At 41.7% G+C, this 26,686-nt stretch overlaps 17 non-coding genes across 17 annotated transcripts; all 17 read left to right on the top strand.

Moving 5' to 3' along the window:
- Positions 1-3,159: 3,159 nt before the first annotated feature.
- Positions 3,160-3,231, top strand: trnag-ucc. Its single transcript has one exon. It is a non-coding gene; the product is annotated as a tRNA-Gly (tRNA).
- A 1,169-nt stretch (positions 3,232-4,400) lies between these two features.
- On the top strand, positions 4,401-4,472 carry trnag-ucc. The gene has a single exon. It is a non-coding gene; the product is annotated as a tRNA-Gly (tRNA).
- Positions 4,473-4,719: 247 nt separating this feature from the next.
- Positions 4,720-4,791, top strand: trnaa-ugc. The gene has a single exon. It is a non-coding gene; the product is annotated as a tRNA-Ala (tRNA).
- A 1,029-nt stretch (positions 4,792-5,820) lies between these two features.
- trnag-ucc lies at positions 5,821-5,892 on the top strand. The gene has a single exon. It is a non-coding gene; the product is annotated as a tRNA-Gly (tRNA).
- Positions 5,893-6,139: 247 nt separating this feature from the next.
- Positions 6,140-6,210, top strand: trnaa-ugc. The gene has a single exon. It is a non-coding gene; the product is annotated as a tRNA-Ala (tRNA).
- A 1,026-nt stretch (positions 6,211-7,236) lies between these two features.
- trnag-ucc lies at positions 7,237-7,308 on the top strand. The gene has a single exon. It is a non-coding gene; the product is annotated as a tRNA-Gly (tRNA).
- A 247-nt stretch (positions 7,309-7,555) lies between these two features.
- trnaa-ugc lies at positions 7,556-7,627 on the top strand. Its single transcript has one exon. It is a non-coding gene; the product is annotated as a tRNA-Ala (tRNA).
- Positions 7,628-10,061: 2,434 nt separating this feature from the next.
- trnag-ucc lies at positions 10,062-10,133 on the top strand. The gene has a single exon. It is a non-coding gene; the product is annotated as a tRNA-Gly (tRNA).
- A 247-nt stretch (positions 10,134-10,380) lies between these two features.
- On the top strand, positions 10,381-10,452 carry trnaa-ugc. Its single transcript has one exon. It is a non-coding gene; the product is annotated as a tRNA-Ala (tRNA).
- A 1,007-nt stretch (positions 10,453-11,459) lies between these two features.
- trnag-ucc lies at positions 11,460-11,531 on the top strand. The gene has a single exon. It is a non-coding gene; the product is annotated as a tRNA-Gly (tRNA).
- A 209-nt stretch (positions 11,532-11,740) lies between these two features.
- Positions 11,741-11,812, top strand: trnaa-ugc. Its single transcript has one exon. It is a non-coding gene; the product is annotated as a tRNA-Ala (tRNA).
- A 1,044-nt stretch (positions 11,813-12,856) lies between these two features.
- Positions 12,857-12,928, top strand: trnag-ucc. Its single transcript has one exon. It is a non-coding gene; the product is annotated as a tRNA-Gly (tRNA).
- A 247-nt stretch (positions 12,929-13,175) lies between these two features.
- trnaa-ugc lies at positions 13,176-13,247 on the top strand. The gene has a single exon. It is a non-coding gene; the product is annotated as a tRNA-Ala (tRNA).
- Positions 13,248-14,273: 1,026 nt separating this feature from the next.
- On the top strand, positions 14,274-14,345 carry trnag-ucc. The gene has a single exon. It is a non-coding gene; the product is annotated as a tRNA-Gly (tRNA).
- An 836-nt stretch (positions 14,346-15,181) lies between these two features.
- trnag-ucc lies at positions 15,182-15,253 on the top strand. The gene has a single exon. It is a non-coding gene; the product is annotated as a tRNA-Gly (tRNA).
- Positions 15,254-15,500: 247 nt separating this feature from the next.
- trnaa-ugc lies at positions 15,501-15,571 on the top strand. The gene has a single exon. It is a non-coding gene; the product is annotated as a tRNA-Ala (tRNA).
- A 1,028-nt stretch (positions 15,572-16,599) lies between these two features.
- On the top strand, positions 16,600-16,671 carry trnag-ucc. The gene has a single exon. It is a non-coding gene; the product is annotated as a tRNA-Gly (tRNA).
- The last annotated feature ends 10,015 nt before the right edge of the window (positions 16,672-26,686 follow it).

Genomic DNA, 26,686 nt, shown 5'->3' on the forward strand with positions numbered 1-26,686 from the left:
CTGCCGAATCAGCAAGAGTTTTTGCAGACCCCAAACCTGACCTTTACATGAAGGCATTAACATAGCAGACCAGATGGGAGGGGGACCACATGAGTGTGAGGACAAGGGACAAGAAAAAGTGGAAAAAGTCAAAGACCAGACTTAGCTGCACAACCACTAGGGAAGGAAGAGTGCTATTCACAGATGGGTGTTGTTTTAGACATGAGACTGAGGAGGACTGAAAGCAGCATATGCAGTGGTTGAAGAAGACACACAGGAGTGGTAACATTAGAAGCAGAAAGGATACAGGGTGCGCAGTCAGCACAGAAAGCAGAAGTGGAAGCACTCATCAGAGCCTTAGAGCTAGGAAAAAATCAAGCAGTAACTGTATACTCTGACTCAGCCTATGCAACAGGAGCAGCTCACCTCGAATTACCACAGTGGCAGAGGGCAGGGTTTTGACAGCAGGAGGAAAACCTATTAAACATGAGGAAGAAATGAAAAGATTAGCAAAAGCTATTCTCCTACCAGCCAAGGTAGCTATAGTCAAATGTAAGGGCCACAGCAATACTCAAGATAGAGTGAGTAAAGGGAAATGAAGCAGCAGACAGCGCCGCAAAAACCGCAGCAGGATATTTGGCACACCATCTAATGATGACTGCAGACCTAGAAACCAGGGCCGAGCTTAGCAAAGAAACAATCATTGAGTTACAAGAACGAGCTTCCCCCAAGAAAAACAGTTTGGAAAGCAGGGGAGCTATGCAAAGTGAGGGGTTGTGGCGGGGCCCGGATGGTAGACCTATTCTGCCACCAGGGGAATGCAGACGGCCCTAGAAGAAGCTCATGGGGTGGGACATGTAGGGGTCAGTCAGATGTTGAGAAACCTACAACATTGGTGGCATCCATTCATGAAACCAATGGTAGAGCAGGTAACCAAGACCTGTCCCCAATGCCAAGCATTCAACCCTAAGCCTACAGTGAAACCAGACGGGGGACAGTACCCCCTTGAGACAGTGGCAGGGAAAGAGATTGTGATTGACTACACTGACATGACGGACAGGGTACAGGGTTGCAGGTATTTGCTGGTGTGTGTGGATTCCTACACTGGATGGCCAGAGGCCATGCCCGCAAAAAATGAAGACGCTCAGACCGTAATTAAATTTCTAATCAACCAATACATTCCCCAGCATGGGTTCCCGAAAGGATAAAAGTCAGATAATGGTTCCCATTTCAAAAACAAAGATTTGCGCAAGGTGGAACTCATGTTGGGGCTAAAGCATAAATTTGGCTCCGTATACCACCCTGAATCTCAAGGCAAGGTAGAAAGGATGAACCTGACCCTTTAAAAACAAAATGTCTAAAATATGCAACCAAACAGGGATGAATTGGCTGCAAGCCCCTCCCCCTGGCTCTCGTATCGAAAGAATGTCAGTAAACAGTAGGACAGGCCTCTCACCATATGAGCTACAAACAGGGAGGTGCTACCCTGGCCCTGTCCAACAAGGTCCAGGGTAGTCCACCCCTGTGACCTGAAGAAGAGAATCACCAGGGAGAAAGGTGAAATAAGCGCTTTCTCTCCTACATGTAGCGTGCCAAGCTACCATCCACCGTTGAACCCAACTTATTGGGCGTGTTTTCTTTAACACACGCCCCTCCGACCGCCGCCGTTTTCATTAACCATTTTTCATTGTGTGCAAATTGCAGGAGTTGTCTGGTTTGAGTCTGAGCTGAGGGTTAAAACCAACTTATAAAGCGGTGCTGTTATAAGTAACTTGTATGGGAAGAGACTTGCCAGGGAAGGAATAAGCTTGCTAGATGTGTTGTAAGGTGATCTTAGGGGTACATAGCGTCCCCATTGTTACTTTCATTTTCTGGTATGATTTTGAACTCCCCCGCCAAAACTGCCCCACCTAGGTGTTACCCTAGAAGAACTTCAGTGCCTTGTAATTGTAAATAATATGTTGTGGACTCACTTAGGTGAGTCCAAAAGGGGGTGTGGGAACTTTTTATTCCATAAAAAGTTAACAGAAGTATGCTCTTAATATTAGAAGTGTTTTTCCATTTTCTACATTTTTTACCATCTTTTACATTTTCTACTGAAGTGTTTTACAATTTATCTAGAAGTGATTTTTACCTAGAAGTGCCTTTACCTAGACGTGCCATGTTCTGACTCTATTTTTGTTTTTTGGAATATCTCGTTCTCTGACCTCTCTTCTCTTTTGGTATGTTGAACTCTAGTAGAGTTCAAAAGGGGGAATTGTGGGATATAGATACACACGCTTTGCTGACCAAATGACTTATGTTCCTATAATATACTGCCTAATTATTACAGCAAGCTGCCTAGACTTAACGAGCTAAAAGTATGCTGCACGAGAACAGAGCCAAGGCTGCACACAGGTGGCCTGCATCGTGCAAAGGAGGACATGTTCCTCTGTGGGATGCAGTAAGCAAGGACGGAGGACACCAAGACCTGGCTCAGTCACAATCCATCAAAAGCAACAGCCCACTTTGTAGAGACAGATGTTCGTGTGTGATATGTAACTGCCCTTGTTAAACTTCAATAAAAGACAGGCAAAAGAGGAAGAGAGTCAGAGCTCACTGGTGAGAAGCAGACTGCGGAGTCTGCTTACGGAGTGATGCTCTCCTTCTATAGAAGCCTATTGTATTAATACATATCTGTGTCTGTGAAGTTATTGCTATCTATTTCAGAGAAGAAGTCCTCACCTGGGAGTGCACCTTGAAGCACGACAAAGGTTATAGCTGCCTTCCAAGCAGTTGACATGGGTTTGATTCCCAGCCATCGCAGTCAATTTCTTCCTGTGACGTTATACTCTGACGCTGTACATACTGTTATACACATTCGAGCAAATTGGTATAGCCCCACTTTCGGGCTTGTAGTGGCGGAGTGGTTAAGGCGATGGACTAGAAATCCATTGGAGTGGTTAAGGCGATGGACTAGAAATCCATTGGAAATCCATCCCGCGCATGTCAAATCCTGCCGACTACAAAAGTCTTCCTTTAAAAGTGGTAGCAAACCAATGACACATCACATTATACCAGAGTGCAGATGTATTATCTCATAGGCACTGGAAGCCACCCGTCTTCACCAATGCATATATTGTCAGTCTCAAAACCCAGATGAGTTGCATGATTTGCAGTGAATATTCTTTTTTCAGACCTGCGATGGTGGTATAGTGGTGAGCATAGCTGCCTTCCAAGCAGTTGACCTGGGTTCGATTCCCAGCCATCGCAGTGGATTTCTTGCTGTTGTGTGCTTTATTTGTCAAGAAGTAAGCAGAAAGGCAAACAATGTGCTACTTTACAACTATGATTGATGACATAGCAGTGCAAGTATTTTGCCCAGGTTTGATTTCCAACCAGTGCAGTTGCATTTACAGGTTTTAAGGCCATTTACAACATTGACATGACATGTTTTACCCAGGTCTCTTCTTTATCATCTCAAAAAAGTCAAAAACATCTCAAATGTTTTGGGGGATGTAGCTCAGTGGTAGACGCATGCTTTGCATGTATGAGGCCCTGGTTCAATCCCCGGCATCTCCAGCAGGTATTATGGTATAGTCTGTAAAAGATACACTGAAAGAAAAAATTAAAGAATGTAACAAATACAGTAACATCTCTGTGTACTTTACTAAAGTCCAGCTTTACTCAGCAATTGAGAAGGATCTAAACATTTGAGCAAATTTGTATAGCACAGTGGGTTGTCCAGACCTTGTTGCATTAATGGGGATTAATGCAAAAATCACAGTCAACTTTCCCACAACACCCAAACTTCTTATTTTTAAATTGTAATCATGTGTTCCTAGAAAATTCCTTAAGTAACTTTTATTATTAAGTTACTTGCCAAACCCCAGTTTGATAAAACATTAGATCTCTGTTACGGTACAAATAAGGGAGCATATCAAAAAAGCAAGCGGCCTCCACTAGGGTCTGCAGACACAGCCAGTGCACTGCAGTTTTTTAACCAATTGAGAAGGTTATAGCTGCCTTCCAAGCAGCTGACATGGGTTTGATTCCCAGCCATCGCAGTCAATTTCTTCCTGTGACGTTATACTCTGACGCTATACATACTGTTATACACATTCGAGCAAATTGGTATAGCCCCACTTTCGGAGTTTTCGTGGCCGAGTGGTTAAGGCGATGGACTAGAAATCCATTGGAGTGGTTAAGGCGATGGACTAGAAATCCATTGGAAATCCATCCCGCGCATGTCAAATCCTGCCGACTACGAAAGTCTTCCTTTAAAAGTGGTAGCAAACCAATGACACATCACATTATACCAGAGTGCAGATGTATTATCTCATAGGCACTGGAAACCACCCGTCTTCACCAATGCATATATTGTCAGTCTCAAAACCCAGATGAGTTGCATGATTTGCAGTGAATATTCTTTCTTCAGACCTGCGATGGTGGTATAGTGGTGAGCATAGCTGCCTTCCAAGCAGTTGACCTGGGTTTGATTCCCAGCCATCGCAGTGGATTTCTTGCTGTTGTGTGCTTTATTTGTCAAGAAGTAAGCAGAAAGGCAAACAATGTGCTACTTTACAACTATGATTGATGACATAGCAGTGCAAGTATTTTGCCCAGGTTTGATTTCCAACCAGTGCAGTTGCATTTACAGGTTTTAAGGCCATTTACAACATTGACATGACATGTTTTACCCAGGTCTCTTCTTTTATTCAGGGATCTCAGAAAAAAGTCAAAAACATCTCAAATGTTTTAGGGGATGTAGCTCAGTGGTAGAGCGCATGCTTTGCATGTATGAGGCCCCGGGTTCAATCCCCGGCATCTCCAGCAGGTATTATGGTATAGTCTGTAAAAGATACACTGAAAGAAAAATTAGAGAATGTAACAAATACAGTAACATCTCTGTGTACTTTACTAAAGTCCAGCTTTACTCAGCAATTGAGAAGGATCTAAACATTTGAGCAAATTTGTATAGCACAGTGGGTTTTCCAGACCTTGTTGCATTAATGGGGATTAATGCAAAAATCACAGTCCACTTTCCCACAACACCCAAATTTCTTATTTTTAAATTGTAATCATGTAACTTTTATTATTAAGTTACTTGCCCAACCAGGTTTGATAAAACATTACAAATTTATATAGCACAGTGGGTTGTCCAGACCTTGTTGCATTAATGGGGATTAATGCAAAAATCACAGTCAACTTTCCCACAACACCCAAACTTCTTATTTTTAAATTGTAATCATGTGTTCCTAGAAAATTCCTTAAGTAACTTTTATTATTAAGTTACTTGCCCAACCAGGTTTGATAAAACATTAGATCTCTGTTACGGTACAAATAAGGGAGCATATCAAAAAAGCAAGCGGCCTCCACTAGGGTCTGCAGACACAGCCAGTGCACTGCAGTTTTTAACCAATTGAGAAGGTTATAGCTGCCTTCCAAGCAGTTGACATGGGTTTGATTCCCAGCCATCGCGGATCAATTTCTTCCTGTGACGTTATACTCTGACGCTATACATACTGTTATACACATTCGAGCAAATTGGTATAGCCCCACTTTCGGGTTGTCGTGGTTTGCGGAGTGGTTAAAGGCGATGGACTAGAAATCCATTGGAGTGGTTAAGGCGATGGACTAGAAATCCATTGGAAATCCATCCCGCGCATGTCAAATCCTGCCGACTACGAAAGTCTTCCTTTAAAAGTGGTAGCAAACCAATGACACATCACATTATACCAGAGTGCAGATGTATTATCTCATAGGCACTGGAAGCCACCCGTCTTCACCAATGCATATATTGTCAGTCTCAAAACCCAGATGAGTTGCATGATTTGCAGTGAATATTCTTTCTTCAGACCTGAGATGGTGGTATAGTGGTGAGCATAGCTGCCTTCCAAGCAGTTGACCTGGGTTCGATTCCCAGCCATCGCGGATGGATTTCTTGCTGTTGTGTGCTTTATTTGTCAAGAAGTAAGCAGAAAGGCAAACAATGTGCTACTTTACAACTATGATTGATGACATAGCAGTGCAAGAATTTTGCCCAGGTTTGATTTCCAACCAGTGCAGTTGCATTTACAGGTTTTAAGGCCATTTACAACATTGACATGACATGTTTTACCCAGGTCTCTTCTTTTATTCAGGGATCTCAGAAAAAGTCAAAAACATCTCAAATGTTTTAGGGGATGTAGCTCAGTGGTAAGGCGCATGCTTTGCATGTATGAGGCCCCGGGTTCAATCCCGGCATCTCCAGCAGGTATTATGGTATAGTCTGTAAAAGATACACTGAAAGAAAAAATTAGAGAATGTAACAAATACAGTAACATCTCTGTGTACTTTACTAAAGTCCAGCTTTACTCAGCAATTGAGAAGGATCTAAACATTTGAGCAAATTTGTATAGCACAGTGGGTTTTCCAGACCTTGTTGCATTAATGGGGATTAATGCAAAAATCACAGTCAACTTTCCCACAACACCCAAATTTCTTATTTTTAAATTGTAATCATGTAACTTTTATTATTAAGTTACTTGCCCAACCAGGTTTGATAAAACATTACAAATTTATATAGCACAGTGGGTTGTCCAGACCTTGTTGCATTAATGGGGATTAATGCAAAAATCACAGTCAACTTTCCCACAACACCCAAACTTCTTATTTTTAAATTGTAATCATGTGTTCCTAGAAAATTCCTTAAGTAACTTTTATTATTAAGTTACTTGCCCAACCAGGTTTGATAAAACATTAGATCTCTGTTACGGTACAAATAAGGGAGCATATCAAAAAAGCAAGCGGCCTCCACTAGGGTCTGCAGACACAGCCAGTGCACTGCAGTTTTTTAACCAATTGAGAAGGTTATAGCTGCCTTCCAAGCAGTTGACATGGGTTTGATTCCCAGCCATCGCAGTCAATTTCTTCCTGTGACGTTATACTCTGACGCTATACATACTGTTATACACATTCGAGCAAATTGGTATAGCCCCACTTTCGGGGTTGTCGTGGCCGAGTGGTTAAGGCGATGGACTAGAAATCCATTGGAGTGGTTAAGGCGATGGACTAGAAATCCATTGGAAATCCATCCCGCGCATGTCAAATCCTGCCGACTACGAAAGTCTTCCTTTAAAAGTGGTAGCAAACCAATGACACATCACATTATACCAGAGTGCAGATGTATTATCTCATAGGCACTGGAAGCCACCCGTCTTCACCAATGCATATATTGTCAGTCTCAAAACCCAGATGAGTTGCATGATTTGCAGTGAATATTCTTTCTTCAGACCTGCGATGGTGGTATAGTGGTGAGCATAGCTGCCTTCCAAGCAGTTGACCTGGGTTTGATTCCCAGCCATCGCAGTCGATTTCTTGCTGTTGTGTGCTTTATTTGTCAAGAAGTAAGCAGAAAGGCAAACAATGTGCTACTTTACAACTATGATTGATGACATAGCAGTGCAAGTATTTTGCCCAGGTTTGATTTCCAACCAGTGCAGTTGCATTTACAGGTTTTAAGGCCATTTACAACATTGACATGACATGTTTTACCCAGGTCTCTTCTTTTATTCAGGGATCTCAGAAAAAAGTCAAAAACATCTCAAATGTTTTAGGGGATGTAGCTCAGTGGTAGAGCGCATGCTTTGCATGTATGAGGCCCCGGGTTCAATCCCTGGCATCTCCAGCAGGTATTATGGTATAGTCTGTAAAAGATACACTGAAAGAAAAAATTAGAGAATGTAACAAATACAGTAACATCTCTGTGTACTTTACTAAAGTCCATCTTTACTCAGCAATTGAGAAGGATCTAAACATTTGAGCAAATTTGTATAGCACAGTGGGTTTTCCAGACCTTGTTGCATTAATGGGGATTAATGCAAAAATCACAGTCCACTTTCCCACAACACCCAAATTTCTTATTTTTAAATTGTAATCATGTAACTTTTATTATTAAGTTACTTGCCCAACCAGGTTTGATAAAACATTACAAATTTATATAGCACAGTGGGTTGTCAGACCTTGTTGCATTAATGGGGATTAATGCAAAAATACAGTCAACTTTCCCACAACACCCAAACTTCTTATTTTTAAATTGTAATCATGTGTTCCTAGAAAATTCCTTAAGTAACTTTTATTATTAAGTTACTTGCCCAACCAGGTTTGATAAAACATTAGATCTCTGTTACGGTACAAATAAGGGAGCATATCAAAAAGCAGAGCGGCCTCCACTAGGGTCTGCAGACACAGCCAGTGCACTGCAGTTTTTAACCAATTGAGAAGGTTATAGCTGCCTTCCAAGCAGTTGACATGGGTTTGATTCCCAGCCATCGCAGTCATTTCTTCCTGTGACGTTATACTCTGACGCTATACATACTGTTATACACATTCGAGCAAATTGGTATAGCCCCACTTTTCGGGGTTGTCGTGGGCGGAGTGGTTAAGGCGATGGACTAGAAATCCATTGGAGTGGTTAAGGCGATGGACTAGAAATCCATTGGAAATCCATCCCGCGCATGTTCAAATCCTGCCGACTACGAAAGTCTTCCTTTTAAAAGTGGTAGCAAACCAATGACACATCACATTATACCAGAGTGCAGATGTATTATCTCATAGGCACTGGAAGCCACCCGTCTTCACCAATGCATATATTGTCAGTCCTCAAAACCCAGATGAGTTGCATGATTTGCAGTGAATATTTTCTTTCTTCAGACCTGCGCGATGGTGGTATCGTGGTGAGCATAGCTGCCTTCCAAGCAGTTGACCTGGGTTGATTCCCAGCCATCGCGAGTCGATTTCTTGCTGTTGTGTGCTTTATTTGTCAAGAAGTAAGCAGAAAGGCAAACAATGTGCTACTTTACAACTATGATTGATGACATAGCAGTGCAAGTATTTTGCCCAGGTTTGATTTCCAACCAGTGCAGTTGCATTTACAGGTTTTAAGGCCATTTACAACATTGACATGACATGTTTTTACCCAGGTCTCTTCTTTTATTCAGGGATCTCAAAAAAGTCAAAAACATCTCAAATGTTTTAGGGATGTAGCTCAGTGGTAGAGCATGCTTTGCATGTATGAGGCCCGGGTTCAATCCCGGCATCTCCAGCAGGTATTATGGTATAGTCTGTAAAAGATACACTGAAAGAAAAATTAAAATGTAACAAATACATAACATTCTGTGTACTTTACTAAAGTCCAGCTTTACTCAGCAATTGAGAAGGATCTAAACATTTGAGCAAATTTGTATAGCACAGTGGGTTTCCAGACCTTGTTGCATTAATGGGGATTAATGCAAAATACAGTCAACTTTCCCACAACACCCAAATTTCTTATTTTTAAATTGTAATCATGTAACTTTTATTATTAATTATTTGCCCAACCAGGTTTGATAAAACATTACAAATTTATATAGCACAGTGGGTTGTCCAGACCTTGTTGCATTAATGGGGATTAATGCAAAAATCACAGTCAACTTTCCCACAACACCCAAACTTCTTATTTTTAAATTGTAATCATGTGTTCCTAGAAAATTCCTTAAGTAACTTTTATTATTAAGTTACTTGCCCAACCAGGTTTGATAAAACATTAGATCTCTGTTACGGTACAAATAAGGGAGCATATCAAAAAAGCAAGCGGCCTCCACTAGGGTCTGCAGACACAGCCAGTGCACTGCAGTTTTTTAACCAATTGAGAAGGTTATAGCTGCCTTCCAAGCAGTTGACATGGGTTTGATTCCCAGCCATCGCAGTCAATTTCTTCCTGTGACGTTATACTCTGACGCTATACATACTGTTATACACATTCGAGCAAATTGGTATAGCCCCACTTTCGGGGTTGTCGTGGCCGAGTGGTTAAGGCGATGGACTAGAAATCCATTGGAGTGGTTAAGGCGCATGGACTAGAAATCCATTGGAAATCCATCCCGCGCGTTCAAATCCTGCCGACTACGGAAAGTCTTCCTTTAAAAGTGGTAGCAAACCAATGACACATCACATTATACCAGAGTGCAGATGTATTATCTCATAGGCACTGGAAGCCACCCGTCTTCACCAATGCATATATTGTCAGTCTCAAAACCCAGATGAGTTGCATGATTTGCAGTGAATATTCTTTCTTCAGACCTGCGATGGTGGTATAGTGGTGAGCATAGCTGCCTTCCAAGCAGTTGACCTGGGTTCGATTCCCAGCCATCGCAGTGGATTTCTTGCTGTTGTGTGCTTTATTTGTCAAGAAGTAAGCAGAAAGGCAAACAATGTGCTACTTTACAACTATGATTGATGACATAGCAGTGCAAGTATTTTGCCCAGGTTTGATTTCCAACCAGTGCAGTTGCATTTACAGGTTTTAAGGCCATTTACAACATTGACATGACATGTTTTACCCAGGTCTCTTCTTTTATTCAGGGATCTCAGAAAAAAGTCAAAAACATCTCAAATGTTTTAGGGGATGTAGCTCAGTGGTAGAGCGCATGCTTTGCATGTATGAGGCCCCGGGTTCAATCCCCGGCATCTCCAGCAGGTATTATGGTATAGTCTGTAAAAGATACACTGAAAGAAAAAATTAGAGAATGTAACAAATACAGTAACATCTCTGTGTACTTTACTAAAGTACAGCTTTACTCAGCAATTGAGAAGGATCTAAACATTTGAGCAAATTTGTATAGCACAGTGGGTTTCAAGACCTTGTTGCATTAATGGGGATTAATGCAAAAATCACAGTCAACTTTCCCACAACACCCAAACTTCTTATTTTTAAATTGTAATCATGAAAAAAATGAACCAGGTTTGATAAAACATTACAAATTTATATAATATAGACAGTGGGTTGTCAGACCTTGTTGCATTAATGGGGATTAATGCAAAAATCACAGTCAACTTTCCCACAACACCCAAACTTCTTATTTTTAAATTGTAATCATGTGTTCCTAGAAAATTCCTTAAGTAACTTTTATTATTAAGTTACTTGCCCAACCAGGTTTGATAAAACATTAGATCTCTGTTACGGTACAAATAAGGGAGCATATCAAAAAAGCAAGCGGCCTCCACTAGGGTCTGCAGACACAGCCAGTGCACTGCAGTTTTTTAACCAATTGAGAAGGTTATAGCTGCCTTCCAAGCAGTTGACATGGGTTTGATTCCCAGCCATCGCAGTCCATTTCTTCCTGTGACGTTATACTCTGACGCTATACATACTGTTATACACATTCGAGCAAATTGGTATAGCCCCACTTTGGGGTTGTCGTGGGCGTGGTTAAGGCGATGGACTAGAAATCCATTGGAGTGGTTAAGGCGATGGACTAGAAATCCATTGGAAATCCATCCCGCGCATGTCAAATCCTGCCGACTACGAAAGTCTTCCTTTAAAAGTGGTAGCAAACCAATGACACATCACATTATACCAGAGTGCAGATGTATTATCTCATAGGCACTGGAAGCCACCCGTCTTCACCAATGCATATATTGTCAGTCTCAAAACCCAGATGAGTTGCATGATTTGCAGTGAATATTCTTTCTTCAGACCTGCGATGGTGGTATAGTGGTGAGCATAGCTGCCTTCCAAGCAGTTGACCTGGGTTCGATTCCCAGCCATCGCAGTCGATTTCTTGCTGTTGTGTGCTTTATTTGTCAAGAAGTAAGCAGAAAGGCAAACAATGTGCTACTTTACAACTATGATTGATGACATAGCAGTGCAAGTATTTTGCCCAGGTTTGATTTCCAACCAGTGCACTTGCATTTACAGGTTTTAAGGCCATTTACTCAGAAAAAATCTCAGAAAAAAGTCAAAAACATCTCAAATGTTTTAGGGGATGTAGCTCAGTGGTAGAGCGCATGCTTTGCATGTATGAGGCCCCGGGTTCAATCCCCGGCATCTCCAGCAGGTATTATGGTATAGTCTGTAAAAGATACACTGAAAGAAAAAATTAGAGAATGTAACAAATACAGTAACATCTCTGTGTACTTTACTAAAGTCCAGCTTTACTCAGCAATTGAGAAGGATCTAAACATTTGAGCAAATTTGTATAGCACAGTGGGTTTTCCAGACCTTGTTGCATTAATGGGGATTAATGCAAAAATCACAGTCAACTTTCCCACAACACCCAAATTTCTTATTTTTAAATTGTAATCTTGTTAAATCTAAAATTTTATTATTAAGTTACTTGCCCAACCAGGTTTGATAAAACATTACAAATTTATATAGCACAGTGGGTTGTCCAGACCTTGTTGCATTAATGGGGATTAATGCAAAAATCACATCAACTTTCCCACAACACCCAAACTTCTTATTTTTAAATTGTAATCACCTAGAAATTCCTTAAGTAACTTTTATTATTAAGTTACTTGCCCAAGAAATAACTTATATATTACCAGGTTTGATAAAACATTAGATCTCTGTTACGGTACAAATAAGGGAGCATATCAAAAAAGCAAGCGGCCTCCACTAGGGTCTGCAGACACAGCCAGTGCACTGCAGTTTTTTAACCAATTGAGAAGGTTATAGCTGCCTTCCAAGCAGTTGACATGGGTTTGATTCCCAGCCATCGCAGTCAATTTCTTCCTGTGACGTTATACTCTGACGCTATACATACTGTTATACACATTCGAGCAAATTGGTATAGCCCCACTTTCGGGGTTGTCATGGCCGAGTGGTTAAGGCGATGGACTAGAAATCCATTGGAGTGGTTAAGGCGATGGACTAGAAATCCATTGGAAATCCATCCCGCGCATGTCAAATCCTGCCGACTACGAAAGTCTTCCTTTAAAAGTGGTAGCAAACCAATGACACATCACATTATACCAGAGTGCAGATGTATTATCTCATAGGCACTGGAAGCCACCCGTCTTCACCAATGCATATATTGTCAGTCTCAAAACCCAGATGAGTTGCATGATTTGCAGTGAATATTCTTTCTTCAGACCTGCGATGGTGGTATAGTGGTGAGCATAGCTGCCTTCCAAGCAGTTGACCTGGGTTCGATTCCCAGCCATCGCAGTCGATTTCTTGCTGTTGTGTGCTTTATTTGTCAAGAAGTAAGCAGAAAGGCAAACAATGTGCTACTTTACAACTATGATTGATGACATAGCAGTGCAAGTATTTTGCCCAGGTTTGATTTCCAACCAGTGCAGTTGCATTTACAGGTTTTAAGGCCATTTACAACATTGACATGACATGTTTTACCCAGGTCTCTTCTTTTATTCAGGGATCTCAGAAAAAAGTCAAAAACATCTCAAATGTTTTAGGGGATGTAGCTCAGTGGTAGAGCGCATGCTTTGCATGTATGAGGCCCCGGGTTCAATCCCCGGCATCTCCAGCAGGTATTATGGTATAGTCTGTAAAAGATACACTGAAAGAAAAAATTAGAGAATGTAACAAATACAGTAACATCTCTGTGTACTTTACTAAAGTCCAGCTTTACTCAGCAATTGAGAAGGATCTAAACATTTGAGCAAATTTGTATAGCACAGTGGGTTTTCCAGACCTTGTTGCATTAATGGGGATTAATGCAAAAATCACAGTCAACTTTCCCACAACACCCAAATTTCTTATTTTTAAATTGTAATCATGTAACTTTTATTATTAAGTTACTTGCCCAACCAGGTTTGATAAAACATTACAAATTTATATAGCACAGTGGGTTGTCCAGACCTTGTTGCATTAATGGGGATTAATGCAAAAATCACAGTCAACTTTCCCACAACACCCAAACTTCTTATTTTTAAATTGTAATCATGTGTTCCTAGAAAATTCCTTAAGTAACTTTTATTATTAAGTTACTTGCCCAACCAGGTTTGATAAAACATTAGATCTCTGTTACGGTACAAATAAGGGAGCATATCAAAAAAGCAAGCGGCCTCCACTAGGGTCTGCAGACACAGCCAGTGCACTGCAGTTTTTTAACCAATTGAGAAGGTTATAGCTGCCTTCCAAGCAGTTGACATGGGTTTGATTCCCAGCCATCGCAGTCAATTTCTTCCTGTGACGTTATACTCTGACGCTATACATACTGTTATACACATTCGAGCAAATTGGTATAGCCCCACTTTCGGGGTTGTCGTGGCCGAGTGGTTAAGGCGATGGACTAGAAATCCATTGGAGTGGTTAAGGCGATGGACTAGAAATCCATTGGAAATCCATCCCGCGCATGTCAAATCCTGCCGACTACGAAAGTCTTCCTTTAAAAGTGGTAGCAAACCAATGACACATCACATTATACCAGAGTGCAGATGTATTATCTCATAGGCACTGGAAGCCACCCGTCTTCACCAATGCATATATTGTCAGTCTCAAAACCCAGATGAGTTGCATGATTTGCAGTGAATATTCTTTCTTCAGACCTGCGATGGTGGTATAGCGGTGAGCATAGCTGCCTTCCAAGCAGTTGACCTGGGTTCGATTCCCAGCCATCGCAGTCGATTTCTTGCTGTTGTGTGCTTTATTTGTCAAGAAGTAAGCAGAAAGGCAAACAATGTGCTACTTTACAACTATGATTGATGACATAGCAGTGCAAGTATTTTGCCCAGGTTTGATTTCCAACCAGTGCAGTTGCATTTAAAGGTTTTAAGGCCATTTACAACATTGACATGACATGTTTTACCCAGGTCTCTTCACCCAAACTTCTTATTTTTAAATTGTAATCATGTGTTCCTAGAAAATTCCTTAAGTAACTTTTATTATTAAGTTACTAGCCCAACCAGGTTTGATAAAACATTAGATCTCTGTTACGGTACAAATAAGGGAGCATATCAAAAAAGCAAGCGGCCTCCACTAGGGTCTGCAGACACAGCCAGTGCACTGCAGTTTTTTAACCAATTGAGAAGGTTATAGCTGCCTTCCAAGCAGTTGACATGGGTTTGATTCCCAGCCATCGCAGTCCATTTCTTCCTGTGACGTTATACTCTGACGCTATACATACTGTTATACACATTCGAGCAAATTGGTATAGCCCCACTTTCGGGGTTGTCGTGGCCGAGTGGTTAAGGCGATGGACTAGAAATCCATTGGAGTGGTTAAGGCGATGGACTAGAAATCCATTGGAAATCCATCCCGCGCATGTCAAATCCTGCCGACTACGAAAGTCTTCCTTTAAAAGTGGTAGCAAACCAATGACACATCACATTATACCAGAGTGCAGATGTATTATCTCATAGGCACTGGAAGCCACCCGTCTTCACCAATGCATATATTGTCAGTCTCAAAACCCAGATGAGTTGCATGATTTGCAGTGAATATTCTTTCTTCAGACCTGCGATGGTGGTATAGTGGTGAGCATAGCTGCCTTCCAAGCAGTTGACCTGGGTTCGATTCCCAGCCATCGCAGTCGATTTCTTGCTGTTGTGTGCTTTATTTGTCAAGAAGTAAGCAGAAAGGCAAACAATGTGCTACTTTACAACTATGATTGATGACATAGCAGTGCAAGTATTTTGCCCAGGTTTGATTTCCAACCAGTGCAGTTGCATTTACAGGTTTTAAGGCCATTTACAACATTGACATGACATGTTTTACCCAGGTCTCTTCTTTTATTCAGGGATCTCAGAAAAAAGTCAAAAACATCTCAAATGTTTTAGGGGATGTAGCTCAGTGGTAGAGCGCATGCTTTGCATGTATGAGGCCCTGGTTCAATCCCCGGCATCTCCAGCAGGTATTATGGTATAGTCTGTAAAAGATACACTGAAAGAAAAAATTAGAGAATGTAACAAATACAGTAACATCTCTGTGTACTTTACTAAAGTCCAGCTTTACTCAGCAATTGAGAAGGATCTAAACATTTGAGCAAATTTGTATAGCACAGTGGGTTTTCCAGACCTTGTTGCATTAATGGGGATTAATGCAAAAATCACAGTCAACTTTCCCACAACACCCAAATTTCTTATTTTTAAATTGTAATCATGTAACTTTTATTATTAAGTTACTTGCCCAACCAGGTTTGATAAAACATTACAAATTTATATAGCACAGTGGGTTGTCCAGACCTTGTTGCATTAATGGGGATTAATGCAAAAATCACAGTCAACTTTCCCACAACACCCAAACTTCTTATTTTTAAATTGTAATCATGTGTTCCTAGAAAATTCCTTAAGTAACTTTTATTATTAAGTTACTTGCCCAACCAGGGTTTGATAAAACATTAGATCTCTGTTCGCGGTACAAATAAGGGAGCATATCAAAAAAGCAGCGGCCTCCACTAGGGTCTGCAGACACAGCCAGTGCACTGCAGTTTTTTAACCAATTGAGAAGGTTATAGCTGCCTTCCAAGCAGTTGACATGGGTTTGATTCCCAGCCATCGCAGTCAATTTCTTCCTGTGACGTTATACTCTGACGCTATACATACTGCTATACACATTCGAGCAAATTGGTATAGCCCCACTTTTGGGGTTGTCGTGGCCGAGTGGTTAAGGCGATGGAGTAGAAATCCATTGGAGTGGTTAAGGTGATGGACTAGAATTCCATTGGAAATCCATCCCGCGCAGGTTCAAATCCTGCCGACTACGAAAGTCTTCCTTTAAAAGTGGTAGCAAACCAATGACACATCACATTATACCAGAGTGCAGATGTATTATCTCATAGGCACTGGAAGCCACCCGTCTTCATCAATGCATATATTGTCAGTCTCAAAACCCAGATGAGTTGCATGATTTGCAGTGAATATTCTTTCTTCAGACCTGCGATGGTGGTATAGTGGTGAGCATAGCTGCCTTCCAAGCAGTTGACCTGGGTTCGATTCCCAGCCATCGCAGTCGATTTCTTGCTGTTGTGTGCTTTATTTGTCAAGAAGTAAGCAGAAAGGCAAACAATGTGCTACTTTACAACTATGATTGATGACATAGCAGTGCAAGTATTTTGCCCAGGTTTGATTTCCAACCAGTGCAGTTGCATTTACAGGTTTTAAGGCCATTTACAACATTGACATGACATGTTTTACCCAGGTCTCTTCTTTTATTCAGGGATCTCAGAAAAAAGTCAAAAACATCTCAAATGATTTAGGGGATGTAGCTCAGTGGTAGAAAGCATGCTTTGCATGTGTGAGGCCCCGGGTTCAATCCCTGGCATCTCCAGCAGGTATTATGGTATAGTCTGTAAAAGATACACTGAAAGAAAGAATGTAAGAAATACACTAACATCTCTGTGTACTTTACTAAAGTCCAGCTTTACTCAGCAATTGAGAAGGATCTAAACATTTGAGCAAATTTGTATAGCACAGTGGGTTTTCCAGACCTTGTTGCATTAATGGGGATTAATGCAAAAATCACAGTCAACTTTCCCACAACACCCAAACTTCTTATTTTTAAATTGTAATCATGTGTTCCTAGAAAATTCCTTAAGTAACTTTTATTATTAAGTTACTTGCCCAACCAGGTTTGATAAAACATTAGATCTCTGTTACGGTACAAATAAGGGAGCATATCAAAAAAGCAAGCGGCCTCCACTAGGGTCTGCAGACACAGCCAGTGCACTGCAGTTTTTTAACCAATTGAGAAGGTTATAGCTGCCTTCCAAGCAGTTGACATGGGTTTGATTCCCAGCCATCGCAGTCAATTTCTTCCTGTGACGTTATACTCTAACGCTATACACATTTGAGCAAATTTGTATAACCCCACTTTTGGGGTTGTTGTGGCGGAGTGGTTAAGGTGATGGACTAAAGCTCCATTAGAAATCCATCCCGTGCAGGTTCAAATCCTGAAGACTACGAAAGTCTTCCATGCATTATTGTGTTTGACACTGAGGATATCTGAGACGGTGGTTTGGTTCAAATGAGTTACCTTTTATTTCATTTGAAATTGAGACTGACAGTCATTTGTACACTTATTTGTATTGCGAAACTGAAATTAAATATGGACTATTACAATCAATAATATGTTGAAATTAATTAAAAGGAATCCATTTCTGTAAAAAAAAAAATCTGTCTGTCGTCAAGTTATAGCCTAGGCCTACTGTGCGCATATACTGCGCAAAAGCGCCACTCGCGCCTAGGTTATTTAATTGTATAGCCTTGTTAGTGTAGTATATAGGGCCGCGCACTGATACACTTAAGGTTAAGCACCCGTGCGCAGGGATACGGGGCCTTAGAACAGTCAGGGTGAATACGATGTCAGACGTGGCTACGCTTGTTGGTCGTATGGTTTGTGTTCCATGTGGTTATAAATGTAAAATAAACTTCTACTGAGGAACCTACATCTGCCCACTATCATGGATATTACTACGAAACACTACATGGTGTCAGAAGTCGGTCCGATTCGTCATCTTGCCTGAAGAAATAAACACCGGAGTTTCCTGTGCTGCTGGAGCTGCAGCTAACAGGTACGGAACGGGTGGATTAGCTAGCTGCAAAGGACATGCTAACTGACCGAAGATGGAACAGTTTAAGCTACCGTCACCACTGGTGTTAACAGGCAATTTGGGAGAAAATTGGAGACGATGGGAACAGCGCTTCCAAATATACGTGACCGCGAGTGGTGCAGAGGAAAAGGATGAGAAGGTCCGCGTAGCCATTTTGCTGCACGCAATAGGGGAAGAAGCACTGGAGGTGTACAACACACTTAAAGTTGATCTGGATGATGACGATAACCTCTCGGTGAGTGGAATCTTGGATGCCTTCAAGGCATACTGTTTGCCGAAGAAAAATACAGTGTTTGAGAGACATCAATTTTGGGCGCATCCTATGGCAGAAAACATCTCAATTGAGAAGTACGTAACAGAACTGAGGCAGAAAAGTAAGGACTGTGAGTTTGGCGCCTCAGAAAATGATATGATTAGAGACAAGATTGTGTTTAGTTTGAACGACCAACGCTTGAAAGAGAGGCTCTTGAGAGAGCCTAATCTCACATTGGAGAGAGCGATAGACACGTGTCGTGCCGCAGAAACGGCAAAGGCTCAGATACAGGCAATGGCCGCAGCTCCACAGGAGAAAGCTGTGCATGTACTCCACAAGCGCAAACCAAAGGACATGCAACCACACAATAAAATGAAGCAACAGCCAACACAATGGACACAAAGCAAAGCACAAAGCAACACATGTCAAAAATGTGGGAAGTCACACCAGCCACGCCACTGCCCAGCATATGGAGTGACCTGCAACAAATGTGGTAAGCAGAACCATTATGCAAGGATGTGTGTGACAGGACAAATACAGCCGAGAAAGTCTGTACATGAAATAGATACAGAAATTGATACCCTGTTTATTGGAACAGTGGATACAGACCAACTAGATGCTAAAACAGACAAGTCCTGGTATGCAAGTATAACTGTTGGAAACAAGCCTGTCCGATTCAAGATGGACACCGGAGCAGACGCCAATGTCCTGCCACTGCAGGTGTTCAAATCCTTGGTGAGGAGGGCCAGACGTGAGAGGAGATCAAAGCTCAGCCTGAAATCCACTAAGACAGTGCTGACGGCATACGGTGGGGCGAGGCTGAAGCCAGAAGGCACGCTCACACTCACATGTTCCACCGCAAGGGACCAAGCTGATCTTACATTCTATGTATCAAGGCACTCCCCTGTACCCATCTTAGACGGGGAGGCATGTGAACAGCTGGGTCTGGTCAAAAGGGTGGATGTGGACACGTTGAAGGTGAAACGCCTAGCGACGAAGGACGACTTGCTAACCCTGCACCCAACAGTCTTTGAAGGTCTTGGTGAGTTTGATGGTGAATATCACATCCACACGGATCCTAACATCACACCAGTGATACATGGGTGCAGAAAAATACCACTAGCAATAATGGACAAACTTAAAGACACACTTGACCGCCTATTGCAGGCTGATGTGATTACTCGAGTGACTGAACCCACATCATGGGTGAATAGCCTGCGTGGTCACTGAAAAAAAGACAAGAATAAACTACGGGTCTGTTTGGATCCCAGTGATTTGAATAAGGCAATCCTGAGACAGCATTACCCATTACCAATACCACAGCAGAGGTACTGAGCAAGCTTGCTGGGAAGAAAATATTCTCTGTGCTTGATGAGAAAGATGGCTACTGGCAGGTGAAGCTGGATAAAGCATCATCGCTGCTTTGCACTTTCAACACCCCATGGGGAAGATACAGATTCAAACGCCTCCTTTTGGAATCAAATCTGCAAGCGAAGTCTTCCAGCAACGCAACTGTGAAACCTTAACCGGAGACATTGAAGGAGTTCATATCATTGCTGATGATATGATTATTGCGGCTTCTACAGAGTCAGAACCGACGAGATACTACAGAAAGTGTTGGCCAGGGGCGCAAAAGAAGCAAACGTGAAATTCAATAAAGACAAAATACAGTTTAAAGTGGACAAAGTTAAATACATGGGACATGTTGTCACTGCAGAAGGCGTGAAGGCAGACGAGGCGAAAATCAAGGCCATCACAGAGATGCCCGCCTACTGATAAAGCAGGACTACAACGTAAGCTGGGTATGATAAAATACCGCTCGCACAATACATTCCAGGTGAGGCCACCCTCACAGCACCTCTGAGACAGCTGCTGCGTAAAGAGACATGATGTGGCAGTGGCAACACGACCATGATGAAGCCATCAAGAAGCTCAAATTGGCACTTACAAATGCACCAGTGCTCAAGTTCTTTGACCCAAAGAAACAGCTGGTCATACAGGCTGATGCATCTAAGGACGGTCTAGGAGCATGTCTGCTACAGGAGGGACACCCAATAGCCTATGCATCAAGCGCTGACTGAGCCTGAGAGGAATTATGCGCAAATAGAGAAGGAGCTACTGGCCATTGTGTTTGCTGTCAGGAAGTTTCATCAATATGCTTACGGCGTGAAAGTTGAGGTTCATTCAGACCATAAACCTCTGGAGAACATCCTAAGAAAGCCCTTGGGCACAGCTCCATCCAGATTGCAGAGAATGTTACTCCAGCTACAGAGATATGACCTAAAAGTCTCCTACAAGCCAGGTAAAGAGCTGCTGATTGCAGACACACTGTCCCGAGCTGTCATACAAGAACAAGACGCAATGGAGGAGGGCCTGGCTGAAGAGAAGGTGATCTACACTTTGGAGCCCACGGAGGCTCTCAGCGCAGCGGCTCTACAAAAGCTCAAGGGCAAGACACAGAAAGATGAAACCCTGCAGCTCCTACAAAACAGGCACAGACATGGCTGGCCACATCACAAGAAACAGGTGGACAGTCGTGTGGCACCATATTGGCCTATCAGACACACTGTGTCAATGAGAGACGGCATATTGTTTGCTGGGGACAGAATAATCATTCCAAGCGTCTGTAGACAAGAAATGCTACATAAGCTACATGTGGCGCATCAAGGAATACAAAGAACAAAGGCACTGGCCAGAAAACACTTTTACTGGCCAGGAATGACAAAAGACATTGAACAAATGATTGAAGCCTGCAGCACATGTCAACAGTTCCAGTCGAGAAACCAGAGAGAGCCAATGATCTCACATGACATACCTGAGCTCCCGTGGCTCAAGTTGGGAGCAGACATCTTTGAAATTCATGGTCAGTCATATCTCTTGATAGTGGACTATTTCTCAAAGTACCCAGAGGTACTGAACATTAGGGACAAGTCATCACATACAGTCATCAGGAGGATGAAATCAGTGTTTTGCAGACTAGGAGTTCCAAAAGAGATTGTGTGTGACCACGTTCCATTTTCAAGTTATGAAATGCATGACTTTGCATCATCATGGGGCATAGAACTCACTCACTCTAGCCCACGCTATCCTCAGTCTAATGGCTTAGCAGAGAGAATGGTGAAAACTGTGAAGCAGGTGATTAAGAAGGCACAACAAACAGGAACAGATCCTCTCCTTGCACTTCTCACCCTGAGGAACACACCAGTCACAGGTATGGAATATTCTCCTGCTCAGCTGCTTATGGGCAGGGTACTGAGGAGCACTCTACCAAGCTCCAGTTCCATTCTCCAGCCCGCAGTACCCCAGAATGCACACTCTGCTCTCCAAGACCTACAGAAAAGACAGCAGCGGTACTACAACAGAGGTACGAAGCGGCTTCCTAACCTGTTTCCCGGCGACACTGTGCACATGGAGACTGCACAGGGTTGGCGTCCAGCTGTGGTGACTGAGGAGAGAAGCGAACATCGTTCCTACAATATTGTATCCTCATCTGGCCAGCACTACAGACGCAACAGGCGCCATCTGAGGAAAACGCCAGTCTGCACTCAGGCGACCTCTGATGCAGACTTGGTGGATGTGGACCTGCCAGGCTCAACGGGTACGAGTGAAGCAGAGATTGCAGACTCTCAGTCTTTATCCACACAGGCTCCAACTCACACCAGGAGCGGGCGAGTCATTAGACCACCTGAGAGGTTTAAAGACTTTCAGATGGGTCGACACTGACAGTTCGAGCAGGTGATGTCGAGCTTTGCTATCACATCTCGTCAGGCTTAAAAACAAAATGAATAAATAAATAAATGACAGTAAAAAAAATAAAAAAATAAACAAAGATGTGAAATGTTAGGTTATCCGTTCCAATATTATGATGACTGTTTGGTAACATATCTTCGCGAGAAGTGAAATGTGTGAAGTTTGAAATATTGTTCTCTTAATATATGCTATCTTGTGCTGAAAAGTTGCCTATTCCACATGCCTTTTACTTAAGATAAATGTTGTTCAGTCAGTGTCTTGGGTGTGTTGACAAATTAGAAGAACATTACCAAACAAATGTCTGCTAGTACATCACATGATATTCAGTACGGATTAGGTGGGCAATTCAAGTGTTGAAGGTTGATCATCATGTTAAGAAAGGGGGATGTAGTATATAGGGCCGCGCACTGATACACTTAAGGTTAAGCACCCGTGCGCAGGGATACGGGGCCTTAGAACAGTCAGGGTGAATACGATGTCAGACGTGGCTACGCTTGTTGGTCGTATGGTTTGTGTTCCATGTGGTTATAAATGTAAAATAAACTTCTACTGAGGAACCTACATCTGCCCACTATCATGGATATTACTACGAAACACTACAGTTAGGCTATGTGCGGGGTGTGCCAACTTTTTTTATGAGAGAGAGAGACCCCCTTAAAGACAAAAAGATAATTCGAACACTGAGGTAGTCTATATTTAAAATATAATAATTTAATGTGACTATCCAAATATTGAAATTACTGAAAATGCCCATTCACTCTAGCTGTGATAAATAAGTGAAGCTCAATGCTAACCTGTTCAGGAGGAAAAACAACAACTCTGCATCCATCTTAAAACCCTTTTGTCTGTCTCCATCTTTCAAATGCATCTTCAATATGTACCTGTTTTACCGTGTCTTTGGTCATGCAACTGTTGAGAAAGATGCCCAGGTTTTTTAGGTCAGTAATTCATACTCATTTAATTCATATTTCAATCAAGACAGTTTAGAATTTGTATATTTATTACCTTTAAATATTTTTCTATACTATTTTCTAGAATGAAATATCATTCTAAAAGCCGATTTAAACCATTTGTAAAAGATAACACCATAGTAACGATAAACAACACTGGCTCGAGCCATTTGCTCATCCTGTTTGGTGCTGGAGGGAGTGCACCCATAGGTTGTTGACAACGTTCACGTGATTTAACTTCAATAATGAGACTTAAAACTTACGATAATATCACACGTTTGATTTTGTCATTTTCCTTCAGTACTCCGTCTGGGTTCTCCGTATATTCTGGGTTTTCTCCGGCCAAATCTTTGGCGGTCCAATCAGTGAACAGAGGGAGTGGCTGAGAACGATGACGTTGAGGTTGTGACATGCGCTAGTTTGAGATGTAGTTCCATAAGGGACTGTTCGTTATTTATTTATGGAGCCACTGGAGGACTTTTAAGACTTTAAGTCAAAAAAGACATGACCCTCCCCTCACCAGTAATAATTTTTCTATGACCCTCCAAAACTATTTTGAAAAAAGGCATGACCCTCCCCCAACAATGTATCAATACCTTCTGCACTGATTTGTGCTTCGCAGAGATATACAGATTCCCATTGTCTTTTTACAACAATGACATACATGATTACACCTCTGCATTCTCATCAGACGCATCACACTCCTCTGTTATGGTGTGGTGGCCATTTCAGTAGATTTACTCACTAACGTTGATGTGGAAACACAATAAGCATGGGAACTAAATGCACACTGCCTGCATTACTGCAGTACTTCACATATTAAGTTACTCCTCTAGTAAACTAGTATTCACATGAAATAAAACAATAAAACATTGAGACCATTCAGCAAGGCACTCTGGGTAACAGTCAACACACAAACTGGTTGCTATGGACTAGGCTTCCTCCACTTCGCCGTTTAAACAAAGTCATCGTCAGCCAGGAAATATTTTTTTTACAAAAGCAGTATAGGAAATCAGATGTATTACCTACCATAATTTTGTTGTTTTGTGTTGTTTAGCCAAGATATTTATAAAATATCTGGGGCCTGTTTCACAAAACCAAGATAAGGGATTAAGCCGGGATTTCCCAGTTATCCTGGATGAATTAAGCCTTGATTCGGTTTCACGAAAGCGGAGGCACATAAATCACCATGGAGATTTATTCTGAACAGCCAGGATTTATTTAATCCTGTAGCCTTTTCTGATCACCCAGCAGTGGTTTTACCCTATTGTTATCAGCCTGGATTAAAATACAACAGGTGCATTTTGCTGTTTATTTAAGTACTGTTATTATTTAAAGTTGTGACCATTATTTTTTTATTTATAATTATTCATGTGACAGTCATTGTTACTGTTATATTGCTGTATGAAGACTGCTGTTCATATTGTTGTTAGAAGTTTGATGAATATATTATGGCAGTTGTTGAGATAATTAGGAAAGGCTGATAAAATTTCAAATGTGTTTTTAAATGAAGTCTGTTACTAAGGGCAATACATACATTTCTATAGTTGACCAATGCACCTTGAATTATTTTAGTTGATTAATTTTTTTTAAATTCTTTAACAATAAGGATCATGTTTGTTCCACTTCCATGTACATTGTATTTGGCATTCTTAGCACACAATTTATGTTGTCCAGTAAACTGGGACTATAATTTGGGAGGATTGTACAATTTAAGAACATATACTAATTGTACAATCCTCCCAAATTATAGTCTTAGTTCACTGGACCAGTAACTATCTAGTGATGTAGGCTACTGTGCATTCATGTAACAACAGGGAGAGGACACCTCAATGGTTTTTGACCTTATATTTGGGGGGAAATAACTGATGAATATCACTCTGTTCCATTCATGTTTACAGTGTGCATGGAATTTATCACTTAATTATCTTCATAGTTTCTAGATTTTAGAGTCCAATTTCTTCAGTGTCTTTATTTTCTATGTCCATATATACAGGGAGCAAGGCATATAATATGTAGAGAAGGAAACTCTGCCTCTATAAAAAATTAAAAAAATGAAACGCGAGAAAAAGCGTGGCAGATAATAGCGGACCGACTGAATGATAGTCTAAAAATATACATTTATGAAATACTGCTCTTAACTGAAACCATTCAATGAGTCACTGTCATTTGCAAAAACGATATATATAATATAATATAATATGACTTAGGAAACCTATATTTTAGCCCATGAGAGAGGGAGGAACAGAGTGAAAGAGATATTTATGCATCATATTCTAGCGTTGTAGAAAATTCATCTTCATTGTAAATTTCCTGAGTAACATTATCTTCTGCTTACTTTTAAGGCAAAGAGTACAACTGTTAATTTGTGAAAATGATTAGTAGCCTAATCATTGAATGGAATGATTATGACGGTTTCAGTTCAGAGCCGTGGTCAGTTATTGTATATGTAGGCTACAATTACGCATTCAGTCGGTCCGTGATCGTCTGCTACGCTTTCTCTCGCTGTTTCATTACAGCGGCTGTGTTTCTTTTCTTTTTAAACAAATAATGTGTTTCACGTCGTCATACTTCCACAAGAAGCTGCTGCTCACTCTTTATAAAGTATGTACAATGCGTATTCTCCATGTTGGCATCAGTAAATCTGTGATCGACCTCGCGGTCTTTTGAGGAAAGCCGTGGACGCGCATCTATCTGAATTACTTCAGCCTGGCTCAACCTAGTCGCTCCTCCTCAGCCTGGCTCAGCCTTCGTGAAACGCACCAAGCCAGGATGCACAGATTAGACTAGGTCAAGCCTCGCTTTATCAGTTATCCTGGATTTATATATTCTGCTTTTGTGAAACAGGCCCCAGGTCATGCCATTATTCCACTCATTTTTTAAACAATGCAATTATCCGTTTCAGCCACCAGGGGGGCAGTGCTCCCTGTGCCCCACAGCCAGACCCATCTGGTAGTGAAGGAGGCCCGAGACTAAGAGCTACATGGAAACTTATGCACCAAATAAGCCACTTTGAAGTGTTGCTGTTTCTATGAATACAAAAGTTGGGTAACCCCCCCCGGACTAAAAAATGTTGGATGACCTTCCCCTCAACAAAGAATAAAAAGACATGACCTTCCCCTACCCTCCCCGGGTGCGGTCCGTTGTGGCAACACGGCAGAATATCCAGAAGTTAAAGCCCGAGCAAGAGCAATCTTTGCTGAGTTTTGTTGGTGGCCATGATGTTGTGGCCCTCCTCCCCACGGCGTTCGGGAAAAGTCAGATTTTCCAGCTCGCTCCGTTGTGATGTGGTGAAGGAGTTGGCTAAGGATAACGCTAGCGATGCTAAGCCGATAGTTGTTGTCATCTCCCCTCTTGTTAGCCTGGTCCTACCAGACAGTATGTAGGAGGGCGGAGCCAGGCTACCAGAGTGGCTCTGGGCAGATCCAATAATTTTAAACTTCAACAAAGTACCCGCCTTC

The sequence above is a fragment of the Perca fluviatilis genome, chromosome 18 (genome assembly GCF_010015445.1).
Source record: "Perca fluviatilis chromosome 18, GENO_Pfluv_1.0, whole genome shotgun sequence".
Lineage (NCBI taxonomy): Eukaryota > Metazoa > Chordata > Actinopteri > Perciformes > Percidae > Perca > Perca fluviatilis.